General features: G+C 43.2%; 1 long non-coding RNA gene across 1 annotated transcript; it reads left to right on the top strand.

Annotated features, from left to right (window-relative positions):
- Positions 1 to 8,836: 8,836 nt before the first annotated feature.
- LOC115278174 lies at positions 8,837 to 10,741 on the top strand. The gene is made up of 2 exons (XR_003902740.1): positions 8,837 to 9,149; positions 10,432 to 10,741. It is a non-coding gene; the product is annotated as an uncharacterized LOC115278174 (long non-coding RNA).
- The last annotated feature ends 8,493 nt before the right edge of the window (positions 10,742 to 19,234 follow it).

Here is a 19,234-nt window from a genome sequence, read left to right as displayed (position 1 = left end):
AAACAGTGCCCACAGCAGGCAAGGAGGGCCTCTGCAGACCACGGGCCTGAAGGACAGAGCGGCCGGAGCACCAGAGCCGAGAGCACGTAGCACACACCAGGCACGCTCCCTGAAGTGAGGCCCTGGGCACCACATGAACTCGTCTATAAAAGGCCGTTACTTTCAGGATCAGGAAACCACTGGCTTTTCTAACAGAGACGTAGACAAAATGAGAAGACGGAGGAGTTTATCCCAAATGGAGAAACAAGAGACGGCTACAGCCAGGTAGCTAAAGCAAGACAGATACAAGAAAATGCCTGATAGAGAATTTAAAGCATCATAAATATACTCAAACTAAGCTTGAGAAATGAATGGGAGACTTCTGTAAGACCCTTATTATAGAGATAAAAGACTTTTAAAAGAACCAAATGAAGAGTGCAATAAATGAGATTGGAAAAATGCTTGATCAATGAGCACTAGGCAGGAAGTAACAGAGGAATGAGTTAGTGAGCTAGAAAACAAGGTACTGGAAAGCAATGAAGCAAACAGAGAAAGAAGAATTGATCAACACAAGAATAGACTTCGGGAACGCAGGGACTCCATCAAACGTAGTAACATTCATATTACAGGAGCCCCAGAAGGAGGAGAGAGAGAAATGGGGGCAGAAGGTTCATCTGAGGACACAATAGCTGGAACTTTCCTGATCTGGGGAAGGAACCAGACACCCAGATCCAGGAGGCAGAGAACTGCCATCAAAGTAAAAAAACAGGCCAAACACCAAGACATCTAATTAAATTTGCAACATATAGTGATAAAACAAACCTAAACCCAGCAAGACAGAAGTCATCATTTTCTTATAAAGAAAAACTGACAAGACTACCAGAAGACTTGTTAACAGAAACTTGGAGACCAGAAGAAAGTGGAATGATATGTTCAGAGTGCTGAGTGGAATAAATCTGCACCAAGAATGTTCTGTCCAGTAAGGCTGGATTTCAAGTCATTGAGAAGAGAAGGAGATAAAGTTTCTCAAACTAAAACTAGAAGAGTTTATAACCACTAAGCCAACCCTGCAAGAAATATTAAAGGGGACTTTTTGAGGAGAATGGACATAGCAAAAGTGACAGTATAAAGGGAAGAGACACAAAAACAGTACAAATAAGTATTGCTGTAAAAATAAGTAACTCACAAAACAGGATATAAATATAAGATCTATCTAAAACATGTGGAGAAAAGAATGGGTTCAATCTTGAATGACTATTAACTTAATATAGACTGCTATTTATAGAAGAGGCAGTATACAAACCTAATGGCAACCATATATCAAAAACTACTAACATGCAAGGAACAAAAAGTCTAAATATACTACTAAAGAATATCAGCAAATCATGAAAGAGAAAATCTCCAGAAACAATCACAAAACAAAATGGCAATACATAAATAGCAGTAACTACTTTGAATGTAAATGGACTAAACACTTCAATCAAAAGACATAGGATGTCAGAATGGGGTTGCAAAAAGCAAGACTCATCTATATGCTGCCCACAAGGGACTCATTATAGACCTAAGGCACCTGTACACTGGAACTGAAGAGATGGAGAAATATTTATTATGCAAGTGGATGTCAAAAGAAAGCCAGCATAGCAATAATTATATCAGAAAATAGACTTTAAAACAAAGCCCATAACAAAAAGGGCACATATTGAAGGGGACAATCCAACAAGAAGATAGACAATGGTAAATGTCGATGCACCCAACATGAGAGCATGCAAATACATTAAATTGGTAACATAAAGGAAACAATTGATAATACAATAATATTAAAGGACTTTAACACTCAAAGTACATCAGTGGACAGACCATCTAAACAGACAAACACTGGTTTTTAGTGACATATATTCAGAACATCTCAACCTAAAGCAGAAACACACACATTCTTTTCAACTATACAGGGGACACTGTCCAGAATAGATCACATGTTAGGCCACAAACAGGCCTCAACAAACACAGAAGACTGAAGTCCTACCAGGCACCTTTTCTGACCAGAAGGCTATGAAACCAGAAGTCAACTACCAGAAAAATATCTGAAGAGATCACAAACAAAAAAAGTGATAAACACCTAGCTAGACTCCAAGATTTTTTTTTTAAAAAGGACTAAAATGAGAAATGATAGAGAACCAAGACCACAGAAAGGATAATAGAATGATAAATTATATGCCAACAAATTGGACAGCCTAGAATGGATAAATTCCTTGAAACATATAATCTACCAAAATTGGGAAGAAATAGAAAATTTGAACAGTACACTTACCAGCAAGGAAATTGAACTAGCAAAAAAAAAAAAAAAAAAAAAAAAAAAAAAAAAAAAAAAAAAAAAAAAAAAAAAAAAAAAAAAAAAAAAAAAAAAAAAAAAAAAAAAAAAAAAAAAAAAAAAAAAAAAAAAAAAAAAAAAAAAAAAAAAAAAAAAAAAAAAAAAGAAAAAAGAAACAAAACAAAAAAAAAAAAACAGAAAAACAAAACAAACCCTCCCCCACAAAAGTCCAGGACCAGATAGCTTCAGAGAGGAATTTGATCAAATATTGAAGAGTAAATACATATTCTTCTCAAACTTTTCCAAAAAATAAAAAAGGAAGAAAAACTTCCAAATTCATTTTATGAGCCAGCATTACCCATATGCCAAAACCACATAAAGCCACCACTAATAATGAGAGCTACAGGCCAAAATCCCTGATGAACAAAATACAAAAATTCGAGCAAGCTGAATTCAACAATACATTAAAAAAAAAAAAAAAGCATTCAGTGTGATCAAGTGGGACATGTTCCCAGGATGCATGGGTGATTGGATATTTGCAAAAAACAGGATAGATCATATCAATAAGAGAAAGGAAAAATACCCGACCATTTCAGTGGATGCAGAAAAAAAGCGTTTAACAAAGTACAACATCCATTCACGATAAAACCTTCAATAAAGTAGGTTCATAGGGAACATACCTCAACATAATAAAGGCCTTCTATGAAAAACCCATAACATATTTTAAATGAGGAAAATTGAACTTTTCCTTTGCATTCAGGAGTGCGAGAAGGAGGTCCACTCTCACCTCTTTTATTCGATGTAGGAGTGGACGTCCTAGCCACGGCAATCAGGCAACACAACGATAGACATCATTCGAGGCAGCAAGGAAGAAATGAAACTTGCACTATTTGCAGACATGATACTCAACATAGGAAACCCTAAGCGCTCCACCAAAAGGCTGCCAGAACTGATCAATTTTGTAAAGTCAGAGGGTACAAAACAATGTACAGAAAACTTGCATTTCTAGAAACCAAAACGAAAGCAGCTTAAAGAGAAATTAAGGACTCTATCCCATTTAAAACTGCTCCCAAAACAGAAAAATATCTAGAGATAAACTCAACCAAAGAGGTGGAATTCCCTGTACTCTGAAAAGTATACAACTCTGATGAAAGAAATTGAAGAGGACACAAAGAAGTAGAAAGACATTCCATACTCATAGATTGGGAAAATAGCATTAAAATGTCCATCCTCCCCAAAGTAATCTACGGACTTAATGTAGTTTCTCTCAAAATACCAGCAGCATTTTCTCACAGAGCTAGAACAATCCTAGAATTTGTATGGAACCACAAAGGACCCTTTACAGCTAAAGCAATCTTGAAAAAGAAAAAAGTCTGGAGGCATCACAATTTTGGACTTCAAGTTACATTACTGTGAGCTGCGGTCATCAAAACAGTATGGTGCCAGCACAGAAATAGACACACAGATCAATATAACAGAATAGAAAATGCAGAAAGAAACCCACAACTGTATAGTCCATTAACCTTCAACCAAGGATGAAAAAACATCCAATGGGAAAAGGAAGTCTCTTTAACAAATAAATGGTGCTGGGAAAACTGGACAATATGCAAAAGAATGAAACCAGACCACAGTTATTACACACACACACACACACACACACACACACACACACGTCTGAATCAAACTGACTCCATGAACAGGCTTCGGGTTTCCCCTCTGACCTTGGAGGCCTAAAGTGTCAGTTTCTCAGAATCATTAGACAATAGAAGAACACAGCTTGCCCAAGGCAGGAGGGACCACCCTTGTAACACCAGCTAACACCTTTAACATTTCTAAGGGCAGACCTAGGAGGCTAGTCTCGCCCTACGTGAGGGTCCTGGGCCCACTCTGTAATTGGTCAATACTCTAAATGTCGGGATTGGCTCCCACCAAAAGTAACAATGTATGGTTAAAGTTACTGCCAATATTGATAGGGGATAATGATTGGCTCCCACCAAAAGTAACGAATACTCTAGGCAATGTGAATGGTTAAACCTGCTGTCAATAATATTGTATAATAATGATGGGATCACTGCACCTGTGTCATGATTTCCTGTAACTCCCCCCTCCCGAACATAAAGACCCTACCCCACCTTTGTTTGGGCTCTCAGCATGGATCCACTGTGCCGGTAAGTCTGTGAGCCCGAGCTTAGGCCTGGCCAGCCTAAACTCGTAATATAGCCCTTTCCTTTTGCATGCTTGATTCAGTCTCCCTGGCAGTTTCTGGATTTGGGGGACGATATTAAAAATATTGGCATAACACACACACACACACACACACACACACACACACACACACACACACACACCAAGATGGATTAAAGACCTCAATGTGAGACAGGAAACCACCAAAATCCTAGAACACAGGTCTGCACCCTTTTCTACTTTGGCCATAGCACCTGCTAACTATATAGATCTCCTGACATAAGGAGACAAGATCACAAACATAGGACTACATCCAAATAAAAGCTTCTGCACAGCAGAGGAAACAACAAAACTAAAAGGTGACCTAGATTATAGAAAGTATTTGCAGAAGACCTAATAAAGACTACCCATGGATAGAATTTACAAAACATTGAAAAAATAATCCAATAGCAGGAATACATGAATAGACACTTTTCTAATTTCTTACAGATGGTCAACAGACCTATGAAAAGATTCTCAATGTCACTCATCATCAGGAAAATGAAAACAAAACCACAATGAGATAAGGCTTTATAACTGTCAGAAGGGCTAAAATCAAAAGCAGAAGTGACAGGTATTGGAGATGATGTGGAGAACGGGGGGCCCTCCTGCACTGCTGGTGGGAATGCAAACTGGGGCAGCCGCTCTGGAAAACAGTATGGAGTTTCCTCAGTTAAAAACAGAACTACCCTATGGTCCTAGAAGAGCACTACTGGGTGTTTACTGCAAGAGTATGAAAGTACTGATTACAGAGATACACGCACTGTTATGTTTATAGCAGCAGAGGAGACCAAATTACGGAAGCAGCCCAAGTGTCCATCGATAGACAAATGGACAAACAAGATGTGGTGTACATAGTGTACACAACAGAGTATCACTCAGCTATAAAAGGAATGAAATCCTGCCATTTGCAATGACACGGATGGAGTTAGAATAATGCCAAATAAAATCAGAAAAAGAAATACCATAGGATTTCATTCATGTGGAATTAAACAAAACAAATGAGCAAAGGAAAAAAAACCAAGGAGCAAACCAAGAAACACTCTATTATACAGAGCTGATTGTCACCAGCGGGAAGGAGAGATGGGGAGAGCAGGCAATGGGGATTAAGGTGTCCACTTGTCATGACGAGCACTGGGTGACGTACAGAAGTGTTGAATCCATATACTGTACACCTAAAACTAACAGTACACCATATGTTAACTGGAACTTTTAAGAGTTTGATATAAAAGTAATTATCTAAGAAATAAAAAAGGACCATCGCAGGGGTGAGGGCAAGCACTAGAGAAAAGTCTCAATATATCAAAATGCCACGTCACAGCTACATGTTAACTACATGTCACCTTTTTGGTAACTTTTGAGGCTGGGGATTCCCAAGCTTGGGACATTGGCCCTACCACTCTAGGGACAAACACAAAGGTCACCTGCTTCCCAAATAGGAACCCAGTTCTGACAGCATGGATTAGAAGCACAAGCTTTAAAAATGGAAAGAAATGACCTTTTACCAAGTTATGACATGTACAATATAAACACTGGATAACCGTTTACCTATTTCTCAGATGATCAGAAAGCCATTGTTCAAATGTTATATTCGACCATGACTCTGTTAAACTTACACACGAATTTCATTGGTGCAAAGACACTGCTTTCTTCAGGAAAGGTTCCCTTTATGTCCCATATCCCGCAAATATCTCACTGTCACGTGCACACTTTGGCTCAGAGCCCCAGGAGTTGCCCCCAGTAACTTTCACTTGGCAGCTAGAAAGGTATGAGGCAGCACCAAGGTATAAAATCATGGTAACTCAGCAAACTAGCCAACTCTCAAATACATGTTGTCGAAGTCCATAGTCCTAAGGGACCAAGAACAGACACCTCGACAAAGCAGACTGATGCTCCTCATACACACGGGAAGAACAGCTTTAGGAAGGAGGATATTCTGCACGTCAAAGTGAGCAGCTCTAAGTGAGAGGGTGCTGTGAATTCAGAGAGACGTGCCGGAAACGACTCCCTGAGCAGGTGCCATCGACGGCAAGTGAGGAAACCCAACCACTCGGGGTAACGGGAAGCATCCATTCCTCCCCCAGATCCTTGGGATTCAGATTTCAGCTTCAGCACCTGGAGTTTGGCCCATTCTGTCAGCCAGGCTCCTTGTTTCTATTCATTCTTCTGAGACCTGGGAGCATGTAGCTTGGTCCCCAAAGCATTCCTAGGAACATCGTCCTCCGTTTCTATGGGCTGGTGTTGTCTGATGCTTTTAGCAAGAGCTCCTAAGTTACAGAATCCACCAACATGGCCAGGAGGGCTCATCACGTTGGCCAGCTCCTGCGCCAATCTCAAGAGGGTCTGCCTTCGGGAAAGTACTGGGTAGGGGCCCAGAAAGCACAGGATTTTGTAGGACAGCCCAACGAGATCCTGAGGCAGGTGATTCAGGGGGACCCACCCACAAGATTGGAATCCAAACTGCTCTTCTGATCTCCAGACTTGGGTTTTCCATACACTTCCTCATTCCAACTTCCCCTTCCCCTCCCAAAGCAACTCTTCATCCTACCTGATGAAGTTCATGCTGAGCACTTTCCCTTTGCCAAGCAGGGTGTTAAGCACGTTGATTATTGGATCTAGCCACCAAGTCAGCACCTGAAGCAGGTACTATTTTCTCCCTTTATAATGAAGAATAGTGAAGCTTGGAGGTCAAGTCACTTGCTCAGAATCCCAAGCAAACCAGTGGGTTTTCCACATGCAACCAGGCCAGTCTGAAATCAGAATTCCAATTTCATCAAGGCCTCCAAGTTGTTTTATTCATTGTATTAGACTGCCTGTGCCCTTCATCATTCCCCCACCTTTGTGACTTGGAGAAAGATTTATCCAAGAAGTCAGGGAATCTGGTCAAGGGCCTGCCCATCTCTGGAGCTCCAAGATGCTGAAAGGGCACAAGACATTTCCACATTGAAAAACAAACAAAAAACCCTAAAGTACTAGATTCGACACAACTCACGTCCATTCAAAGCATCATTTGTTAGGATTTACAATTGCCAGGTCCTTCCCCAACCAGTGGGGACACAAACATAGAAGTCAAAATGTCTGCCTTCATGAAGCCCAGGGAAGCCTACTAGAGAACCAGGGGTCCTGTTGGAAGAGCTTCAGCTTGAGAGACCTACCCAGGCAGGAGCAGCCGACAAGCCTCAAGCAACAGGGAGGGATTTATAGAGAAGTCAACCTCAAGGGTGTTGGTGAACAGGCAGACAAGCTGTCTATCCACGTACTGACAATACACTGGTCGTGGCCTGTGTGTCCCAGAGCATCATGCCATGAACCTCCACAGCAGCCCGAGTAGGCTCTCATCATCCCCCTTTTGGCAGAGGGAGGCTTCAGCCTAGCAAAGGTTCAGTAACTCACATCACCAGCCAGCACGATGGGCAACCTGGATTCTACCTCGGGCAGGGTGAGTCCAGAGCGCTGGAGTTGAACTATCAGCATAAAGCAGGCCTGGGAGACTCCAGAGCGATGAGGAAACTGCCCACCGCTCTGAAGCTCTGAACAGAAGCGGCAAAGAGGACGGATAGCAGGGAGCATCGGGCACACGCTAGAAGTCAGGACTGGTCTATGTGGATAACCAGGAGGCAGTCCTATTCCTTGACCAGAACGAAGCCACATGAAGGCAAGCATATCATACTTCTGTGACCATGTTCTGCTTGTCCCCTAGTGAACCACCCAGGGGACAGGGAACAGAGGCAGCAAAGATCTGTGAGAAAACCTTCCCATCATCGAGGAACTAAGGGTGAAGAATGGCTGAGAGATTAGAAGCTGAAGAGCTTTCTGGGGCCAGCTGGGCGAGGGGCTCCCCAGAAAGCCGGCAGATTTTAGGTCTGGATGCTTAGAACACTGACGGCCAATAAGGAACATCCTGGGAGCAGAGCTCTGTGAAGGAACCAAGCAAGCAAGCAAGGAAACTCCATCCCAACCGGGTGACTATGTTTGGGAGAACCAGGAACACGAGGCCTGAAATGACACAAGTGCAGGAGAAGAGTCTCCTCACCGCTGGGCTGTCATCCAGCCCCATGTCCTGCATGATGCCTGTGCGGAGCACCCCAGCATGTGAGCGGCTCTCCTGTCCCTGGTTCTGGACCAGGACGCACCTGTGGCTCCTCTAGATCACAGTGTCTCTCCCCCCACCCCCCACCCCCGTACCTGCATGAGTCACGCTATGGCTTCATCAAGACTGGGGACCCTGGACCACGCCCCTAGATGGGTATTATTGCATCACATAGTTTCCCCCCACCCTTGTCCTCCTAGTGAGTGGGTCTCAAGTCTCAAGCTCACCAGGGGCAGAGCAGAAGATGGGTGGAGATGGGGCAGAACATTTACTACTAACTTGTGCTCCAAATGCGAGGATTGCCATGTTCCATGTGCTTCCAGGCAAGACCATAGCACTGCCAGGGTGCACCTCCCAGAGCTGTGCTTTCCCGCAGGCACTGGTGACCCCATGTTCCTCCACTACTACTCCTGCCATGGGGCAGCCACCCTGGGTGCTCCACTTCCTCCCTGATGCCCCCAAGCCTTCTGATGTCACTAACAGTTTTGGGACAACCTACACTCTCCCTGCACGAATCACCATTTACTTCTGAGACCCTGACCAGGACAGGTAGGTTTTGTTCTGTTTTCTTCAATCTTCTCCAAGAATATTTGATACTTTAGGACATTGATCTTTGATCTGAGCCCAGAGGCCAGTGTCTTCTCATGAATGGTGGTGCTTTCTCAACTTGCATGTCCCCTCAGGGTCTCAGGAGGGGCTGGCCCAATGGGGTAAGAACACCATTCCCGACAGAGGACTCTGGTGTTGGCAAGACCAAGGACCATGATCACATGGGTACCCACAGACCTGTAAACATCCTTAAATCACCTTTGGATGAGTAAAAACTGACCACGCTGACAATGGGATTATTGGAATAGGGACAAACTCCATAAGCCTTACTGATAGACACCTCTGTGCACCTGCACCGTCCCCATGAACAAATACCTTACAGATATTGTATGGAAAGAGCCCCCTACCTTGTTGCTTTTGGGAACCTGTGGGGTTTTCACTGGAAGCTGCTGGAACAGATGGTTGGGTAGAAGCCACAATTCCTCCCCCCAGCTCCCAGGAACACATCTCTACTTGTGCCATCTACATGGGTCTCTCAGAGGAAAGGCAGGTCCAAGGAGCAGCAGGAGAGCCCAAGTTATGCCAGCAGTCTGTGGCCACGTGGGCTGCCATTGCTCGGGACCCATCATTCAGGGGCCACATTCAGCCCCTTTGCTGGTTTCCACAAGTTAGTCTGACACCACGGTAAGTCTTTGACAGACTTCATCATGAATTTGGTGCATTATAGAGCAATGTCACATCGCTGTGTACAAATGTGTCACCATACCTTTGCTCCTTCCTCAGCTTCCATCCTCAGATCCCTCGGCACCTGCTTTCACTTCACACTGAGAGAGAGCAGAGCACAGTGGCCATGGGCACTGGTCACCACGTGTACTTCCAGCTCCCCTTCCCACTGCAACAGTGTATGCAGGTGCCGCTCAACTGCGGCCTGGGCATCAGGACTGGGAGGGGGTCCAGGGCAGCTGTGGGGGTAGGTCCATCCATGTAAGACCCTCTGAAGCACACTTTCCCTCTCCTCTATGGAATGCTCAGGATGGGGAAAGGATGGACACATGCTAGAAATATCCCATAGCTAAGATACGATATGATGTAGGGAAGACATGGGGGAATCCTAAGGTGACTAAAATTTTTTTTGCCCTTTTGGACAAGACCAGCTTAAAATAAACACAAAATTATTTGAAAACAGTTATTTTCCACTGGTGACTCGCTGTGAATTTCATACCCATCAGAGAGGAATTCTCGGGGCAGGTGTTAAGATACCATTTTCCCCTTCTTATTAAAGATACTCCCACTAGTGCCTGACTCAGGGCGGCAAAGAGGGTACAGAAAGCAAAGTCAAGAGTTTGTCACCAGAGCTGGAAGAACAACAGCTTCACGCCCATTTGGATGAAGACCATTTCCATTGTACATTTGCCTCAGCATCATCTTACCCCGGGGACGTCTGGAGCCTGCGAGGTGTGCAGATGCTCATCCTGGAGAGGGGCACCAGTTACTGTGGACAATGTGGCCTCAGCAGTGTTCCCGCGGTCTCCCTCAATCTTTGTTAATCTGCAAGGTAGACACCACAGCCCCTGCAGTAAATATCTTAAGGATTTGCTGCCATAAGAGTCCATCCATGGGAAAGTGCCAAGGCCATGACTCACGGAAGTAGTTGTAACCCTGAGAGTAAAAACGGTGGCGCAAGAAGGCGGGAGGCGGTCCAGGTGTGGCTGGGAAGGAGGAAGCAGTGGGGACACCTGCACCTTCTGGAACTCAAGTCCCTGACAGCAGGGACAAACAGAATTCCAGTTCCAGAGTGCAGGGGGAGGAGCCAGGAGACCGTCTTCTATCGACCTTTTGGAGCTGGAAGAGGAGACAGCCCGTGGATAGGAAAAATTCTCCTCTTTCACAGCTGAATAAACGTCGTCTATAGTGCGGAGGGACAGACATAGACTCATAAGGCAGTTACAACATCCTGGAGGAAAGCGCCAACACAATCAAAGTCTTCAAAACCTAAGAGAAGACGCAGGACGCTTCAGAAGTGTGGCTAAGGAAGGCGGGTGGAATAGGGACTTCTCTGAACTATTACTCTCCATGGGCAATTATTCCAATACGTATTGTTCAGGCCCATAAGACTCCAAAGGAGTGTTTGTGGAAGCTGATAAAAGGATTCTTCACTCCCATTTCCATTGCACATGAAATACTGCTACATAGCCAGAAGTCCAACAACTACCCTGGGGGAAATTCCCCACCACTACCCTTTCCATCCTGATGTCACAGAATTTAGAATCCTTGTAACAGTTGTAAATATCTATGCACTACTTAGAGCACCTCAATACATTAATATTAACAGATGTAAAGGGAGAAATGGACAGTAACACAGCAGGTGGGAGATTAACATCTCACATGAATGGTCACATCATTTGGGTAGAAAATCAATAAGATGGTCTTTGAACAGCACATTAGATCCAGAATCCTTAACAGATAGATACAGAACATTCCATCCAAAAGCAGAAGACACCTTAGCAAATGCACATGGAATGTTCTCCAGGATATACCACATTGGGCCACAAAACAAGCCTCAGCAATTTTAAGACAACTGAAATTCTATCAAGCATCTTTTCCCATCACAAGGTCAGGAAATTAGAAATAACAAGAACATTGGGGGAAAAAAAAACACATGGAGGCTAAGGTTGCTACATAACCAATGGGTAGGAGTAATTAGGAAATACATAAGAATTAAATACAAAAAGCACAACACTGAAAACACAACGGTCCAAAATCTGATCCAGTGAAAGTTGTTCTAAGAGGAACACAGATGGTGAGACAGGCCTATCTCAAGAAACAAAAATACTCCAGGAATCCAATGTTACAGATAAAGAAATGGACAGAGGAAGGAACCACAAAGAGCATAGAAGAAAAGAAGATCAGAGCAGAAAGACGGGACTAAAGACCAATAAAACCAAGAGCTGGTTCTTCAGAAAGAAAATTGATAAAAATTTAACTGCTCATTAAAGAGGACCAAAATAAAATCATACAACAACAAACATCATAAAAATATAAAGAGATTATGACAATTTATACAACAAATTGGACAGCCTAGAAGAAATGGAGGAATTCCTGGCAACAGGTCTTCCTAAACTGAATCAGGAAGACAGGAAATCTGAAGAGACCAACTACAGGTAACAAAGTTTGACCAGTATGTGAAACCTCCCAAACAATAGTACAGGATCAGATGGATTCACAAATGATTTGTACCAAATATTAAGAAAGATCTAATGCCTATTTCCAAGTAATTCAAGAGGAAAGAAGGCTTTGAAATACATTCTTGGAGGCCAGCATTTCCCCGATACCAAAACGAAAGATGCTACATAACAGAACCACAGGTCAACATTTCTCATGAACATAGAAGCAGAAACTCTGAAGCAAAGGTGAATCAACTGCATTCAGCAACACATTAGAGGAATCATTATGACCAAGGAGGTTTTATTCCAGAGATGCAAGCATGATGTAGGATTTGCACATCAGCACAATACCAATTAAAGTGAAGGATAAAAATAATGATTGGCAGATGCAGAAAAAGCATTGGACAAAATTCAACATCTATTCATGATAAAAACTCTCAAGATGGCCCTGAAGGTGGGGGAACATTTCAACAGAATGTGACAAATCCACAGCTAATAGCATATTCAGTGGAAGAAAGCTTTTCCTCCAAGATCAGGAACAGGTCAATAGTGTCCACTCTTCCCATTTTCATTCAACCCAAGGATACAGAAGTGCTGATGCATAGGAGCACATGCACCCCAATGTTCATAGCAGCACTGTCAACAATAGCCAAATCATGGAAAGAGCCTAAATGTCCATCACCTGATGAATGGATCAGGAAGATATGGTGTATATATACAGTGTAGTACTATATGGCAATGAGAAAGAATGAAATCTGGCCACTTGTAGCAAAGTGGATGGACCTCGAGGGTGTCATGCTAAGCGAAATAAGTCAGACGGAGAAGGATAGATACCATATGTTTGCACTCATAAGTCTAATAGGAGAGACCTGGCAGGGGACCATGGGGGAGAGGAAGGGGGAAAGAGAGTTGAGGAGAGTGAGGGACACAAATCATGAAAGACTAATAAATACTGAAAATGAACCAAGGACTGGAGGGGGAGGGAGGGAGGAGGTGATGGTCATGGTGGGGGGCACTTGTGGGGAGAAGCACTGGGTGTTATATGGAAACCAATTTGACAATAAACTATTAAGAAGAATGAAAGAGGATAACAAAAATAAATAAAATGATTCAATGATGGAAAAAAATGATAGTACTAGAAGTCCCAGCCACAGCAACTGGACAAGACATAAATGGCATCCCAGTTGGTAAGTAGGTTCAACACTTACTCAGAGAACAGGATACTATTTAGAGAAACCCTAAGAATTCCACTAGAAACTATTGAAGTAATAGAGGAACTCATTAAACTTGAAAGCTACAAAAATACAGAAATCAGTTGTGTGTCTATATGCAAATATAAAAGACCATAAATCCCTTTACAATTGACCAAAAAGAATAAAATACTTGGGAATGAGCATATTCCCCATGGAGGGAAAAAAAACCTGTACACTGAAAACTAGAAAACATTGAAGAAATTGAAAAATGGCACAAATGAAAAGATGTTCCATGCACACGGGCTGGAAGATTGAAATGTCCATGATGCTCAAAGTATTCCTTTCCAAATAAGGACAGGCTTTTCCACAATTAGGACACAAAAATCTGTATGGAACCACAGATTTTAAGAAAAACAAAGGTGGACTTGTCAGAATCCTAGATTAAGATGCACTACACAAATGGGTCATATGGAAAACCATAAGGTGGTATGCGGGGGATAAAAACTGATGTTTAGACAAATGATACAGAGTAGAGAATCTAGAAGATGCAGACAGGAGGCAAGAATATATAATGGGAAAAAGACAGTCCCTTCAACAAATAGTACTGGGAAAATGGGACAGCAACACATGAAATTGGACCACATCCTTATCCCCACACAGAAAAATGAACTCTCGATGGAATAGCTAAATCCATCAAACTCCTAGGAAATAGGAAGTGCTCTGACATGAGCCTAAGCAATGGTTTTCTAGACATTTCTCCGAGAAGAGGAACAAAAGGCAAATATAAGCTATTGAGACAACACCAAAATAAAGAGTTTTTGCACAAAGGAAATCATTGACAAGACAGCCTACTGAATGGGAGGAGTGATTTGCAAATGACATAGCTGTTAAAGGGTTAATGCCCAAAATATATGGAGAACTTCTACAACACCAAAAATATCCTGTTAGAAAATAGGCAGAGAATACGAATAGACATTTCTTTAAAGATGTCCCAGAGATGGCCAGACATCTATATGAAAAAGTACTGACCATCTCCGATCAGGGAAATGCATATAAAAGCCATAATGAGAGATCCCTTTACACCACCAATGGCTAGGATCGAAAAGACAACAGGGTTAGTGAAGATGAGGAGAAAAAGGAATTCTTGAGCACTTTTAGCAGGAAGGCAAATTAGTTTAGCCACTATGGCTAATATGCAGGTTCCTTTAAAAAATTAAAATACAATGCCAAATGTCTAGAACTCTACTATTGGGTATTTGTTCAAAGGAAACAAAGACATGAATTCAAAAAGATAGACACAACCCTAGGTTTACTGCAACATTTACAATAGGCAAGACATGAGACAAAACCAAGTATAGAAATCCAAAGACGAATGAAGAGGGCACGGTATGAACACAATGGAATATTGACTCTGCTGTAAAAAGGAGATTTGGCCATGTAGAACAGCATGGATGAACCATGAATAACCCCTGGAGGGTAAACGTGCAGAGTGAAATAAGCATCCTCAAATTATTCTTTGACTTATTATTGATTGCATTTACATGGAATCTAATCAATAAAAGCAAGGACTCCAGGGAAGACAATGGAGCAGGAGGACCCTGGGCTCACCCCACGCCAGGCACACAGCGAGGGAACACCCACGGGTGTAAGCACTTCAGGAAATGACCTCAAGAGTGGCAGAATGCACCCCACAACTACATGTAAAGAAGAGGCCACATGGAGGGTAGTAAGGGCAGCTATGTGGTTGGGAACTAAAAGGACTCCTTGGGAGGGACGCTGTGGGCACAGAGAGGAAACAGACAGACCCCACACTGGGAGCACGCATGGGGAAAACAGACCACGGACTGGTGGCTTTGATAGTGAGGGGGCCAGATTTCAAGGAGGTCTTACAACCAGGTCTTAAAACCTGTGGTTTCTTAAAAATCAGGAGGTTCAGCTCTGTGAGCCCAGGTGGGTGAGGAACCTGAGCCCCCGACCTGGACGAGCCAGCACAACAGCCCTTGGATAGAGATGGAGGCGAGAAGCAGCAGTCTGAAGGGGACCTGAGACACAAGGGGGGGTGGTTTTTATGGTCTCAGAGCAGGTCATGGGGGGACAGAAATTGCTAGGGCATTCCTCCAAGGGCACAGGAGCTGGCGGGCCCCAATTCCTTCCCCTGGCCCAGATCCAACAGAGGACCGCCTGCAGGACTCATTACCGAATTCACTAGCACCGGTGCCCCACTCCCACCCCGAGCATTCACCATCCTACCCGTCCAGACAGCCCACATCAGTCCAGGCACTTAAGGGCCCCTCTCGCAGGGTACAAGGCTGGCTACACCAGCATGCCGCCGTACCCACAGACACGCTGCTTTGGCGGATCTGGTCTCTCCAACAAGCTCTTGGCCAGAATCTTCAGAGGGCGGTATTCCAAGCCCAGCTGTGTGCAGGCAGTTCCTACAGGGCCTGGCCCCTCTCCTACAAGGCTCCTCCTCAGCAGGAGATAGAAGAGAACCCCATGTCCCCTAAGATAAAGGCTCTAGCAGTGGGCTATCAGGGGCAGACAGCCTGTCTGACTGCACGCTCCACACGCCCCTCAGCGCTCCTCAGGGGACAGCACAGGCAAAGCGTCCTCAGTTCATGGCCACTGCATCTCTGCAAATGCACCATCTTCTTGACTGAGGTCCAAGGTGTCCCTAGACCAGCAATTAACACCACAGGGACCAAACACGGCCCACAACAGGAAGAGTAATTGCAGAGTACTGAAGGGGCAGAGTGCACACAGGAAAAGACACACACACACACACACACACACACACACACACACACACACAGAGGAGGTACCCCTGAAGCACCAAGTTCTGGTAACAAGGGGACACTACAGGGCACCCAGGACCTCTTCTTCAGAAGGCCACCACTTTCAAGAGCAGGAGACAGAGCAGACAATGTTCCTAACACACTGACAAAATGAGTCAAAGAGGAAGGTGTTGCAAAGGAGAAAATAAAAAGACACAAATCACAGCAAGAGACCTAAGTGAAAAGGATAGAAGATGCTTGCCAGAGAATTTAAGGTTTAACAGGTTAATTTTTTGAGAGAGATGGAGTAAGAACAGGGGAGGGGCAGAGAGACACAGAAGCTGAAGCAGGCTCTAGGCTCTGAGCTGTCAGTACAGAGCTCAACGCAGGGATGAAACTCAAGGAGTCATAAGATCATGACCTAAGGTGATGTTGGACGCTTAACCAACTGAGCCACCCAGGCACCCCTGCCTGCTAGAGAATTTAAAGTAATGATCATAAAGATGCTCACTGGACTTTATGAAAAATGCAGGACCTCAATGAGACCCTTAAAGAGATAAAGAGCCAATCAGAGATGAAGAACAGAATGAATGATATTGAAAACACACCAGATAGACTAGACTAGAGGAAGCAGAGGACCAAATCAGATCTGGGGACAGAATAATCAAACGTAATCAAGCTGAAGTGAGAAAAAAAGTTATGCAGAAGGATTATACACTCAGGGAACTCAGCACCAGCACATAGAATATTTGCACTTGAAGGACCCCAGGAGAAAAGGGAGCAGAAACCATAAATGAAGCAATAGCTTAAAATTTCCTAGATCTGGGAAAGGAAGCAGATCAAATTAAGGAAGTAGAGAGCCCCCAGGAGATCACCCAAGTAGGTGCACACCAAGACACCTAGTAATTAAGATGGCAAAAAGCAGCGAGAAGGTTAAAGGCAGCAAAAGTAAGCTATTACAAAGGAAACCCCGTGAGGCTATAAGCAGACTTGCCAGCAGAAACTCTGCAGGCCTTCTGAAAAGGTGGCAGGATATACAGCCAAGAATGCTCTATCCAACAGGGCTATCATTTGGAATAGAAGAGTCCTCCAGACAAATTCAAGGAATTCTTGGCCACTAAACCAGCCCTACAAGAAATGTTGAAGGAGACTCAAAGTGGAAAGGAAAGACCGCAAGCAAGACTAAGGACAGTAGTGCAAAAGCAGTAAAAACTTTCTGTAAAAATAAGTCAAGGGACTCACAAAATAAGATTGTAGAGCAGGACACTGTGTACCTAAAACATGGGGAGAGGAGTAATGAATGCGCTCAAACTTAAGCAGCCATCTACTTCCTACAGATGGCCACATGCAGAAGAGATTACATACAAACATAATGGCAACCAGGAATCAAAACCCAGTGATAGATATGCAAAAATTAAGAGGAAAGCAAGTTGATCACTAGAGAAAGAGAAAAGAGAACAAGACACAGAGAAACTAAAAAACAAAAACCAACTACCCATAAAGTGGCAATAAATAGCTCTACCAATAATTACTTTGAAAGTGGTAAATAGGTGACAGCAGCCATGGAGGTTCACAGTAAGGGTGCTAAGAAAGAGAATGTAAGACAGGAAGATAATTAAGTATTTTTACTGGGGCTGAACACCCTCTTATCACCCTGCCATATGAGAAGCTCCCTCATAGAAACAAGCCAAAGTACACATGGTGGAGAGTCCCAAATATCACTACGAATAGAGAAATAAAATAACCCAAGGCACAACAAAAGAGACCAAGGGACACCATTAAAAGAACACTTCGCGAATGGACAGGCCATGGAAAGCCAATGCGCCTCTTCTAACGTAGCAGAACTCGCAGGTGCAGAGCACATAACAAGCTTTTATACTGACAAGAGACAGAACGCTAGCCAAAATGATGAAACGGAAGAACTCTTCTCTAAAGAAATTCCAGGAAGAAGTGACAGCTAAGGAATTTTTCAAAACAGATAAGCAACTTAACCAAAAATTTAGAACAATAGTCAAAATATTAATCACTGGACTTGTAAAAGGCATGGAAGACACCAGAGGAGCTATTGCTGCCAAAATTATGGACCTTAAAAATAGCTGTGACGTATTTAAAAATGCTATAAATGAGGTGCATAATAAAATGGAGGTGGCCACTGCATGGACTGAAGAGGCAGAGAGGAAAATACATGAATTAGACACAATTATATAAAAATAGGAAGCCAAGAAAAAGATAAATTGAACCAGGAGCACAAAAGGAGTTTGAGAACAGAGTGATGCAATCAAATGGAACAATATCTGTAACAGGAATTTCATAAGAAGAAGAGAAAAAGGGGCTGAGGGGTACTTAAATTGGAGCTGAGAACTTCCTCAATCTGGGGAAAGAAACAGACATTGAAATCCAAGAGGCACAGAGAACTCCCCTCAGACAACTTGAATCGTTCTTCTGTAGGACATATCATAGTGAAACTGGCAAGATATAGGAATAAAGAGAATTCTGAAAGCAGCTAGAATAAATGGGCCCTAATGAAGGGAAAACTCTCAATAGTTGCAGACCGATCTAGTGTTAACTTGGCAAGCCAGAAAGGAATGGCAGGAAATCTTCAATGTGATGAACACAAAAAATATACAGCCAAAAACTCTCTACCCAGCAAGCCTGTCATTCAGAATATAAAGAGGAATAAAGATTTCCCCAAATACACAAAAATGGAAAGAATTCATGACCACTAAACCAGCCCTACAAGAAATCCTAAGGGGGACTCTATGAGGGAAATGTTGCAAGGAACACAAGGTACCAGAGACACCAATACAAGCATGAATCCTACAGAGAGCATGATGGCTCTAAACCCATGATTTTCTATAATAACACTAAATGTAAATGGATGAAATGTTCCAATAAAAAGACATAGGAAATCAAGATGGATAAAAACCAAAATCCATCTATTTGCAGTCTACAAG

This window comes from Suricata suricatta, chromosome 14, assembly GCF_006229205.1.
Source record: "Suricata suricatta isolate VVHF042 chromosome 14, meerkat_22Aug2017_6uvM2_HiC, whole genome shotgun sequence".
NCBI classification, from domain to species: domain Eukaryota; kingdom Metazoa; phylum Chordata; class Mammalia; order Carnivora; family Herpestidae; genus Suricata; species Suricata suricatta.
This window is presented reverse-complemented; position numbering and strand designations above follow the sequence as displayed.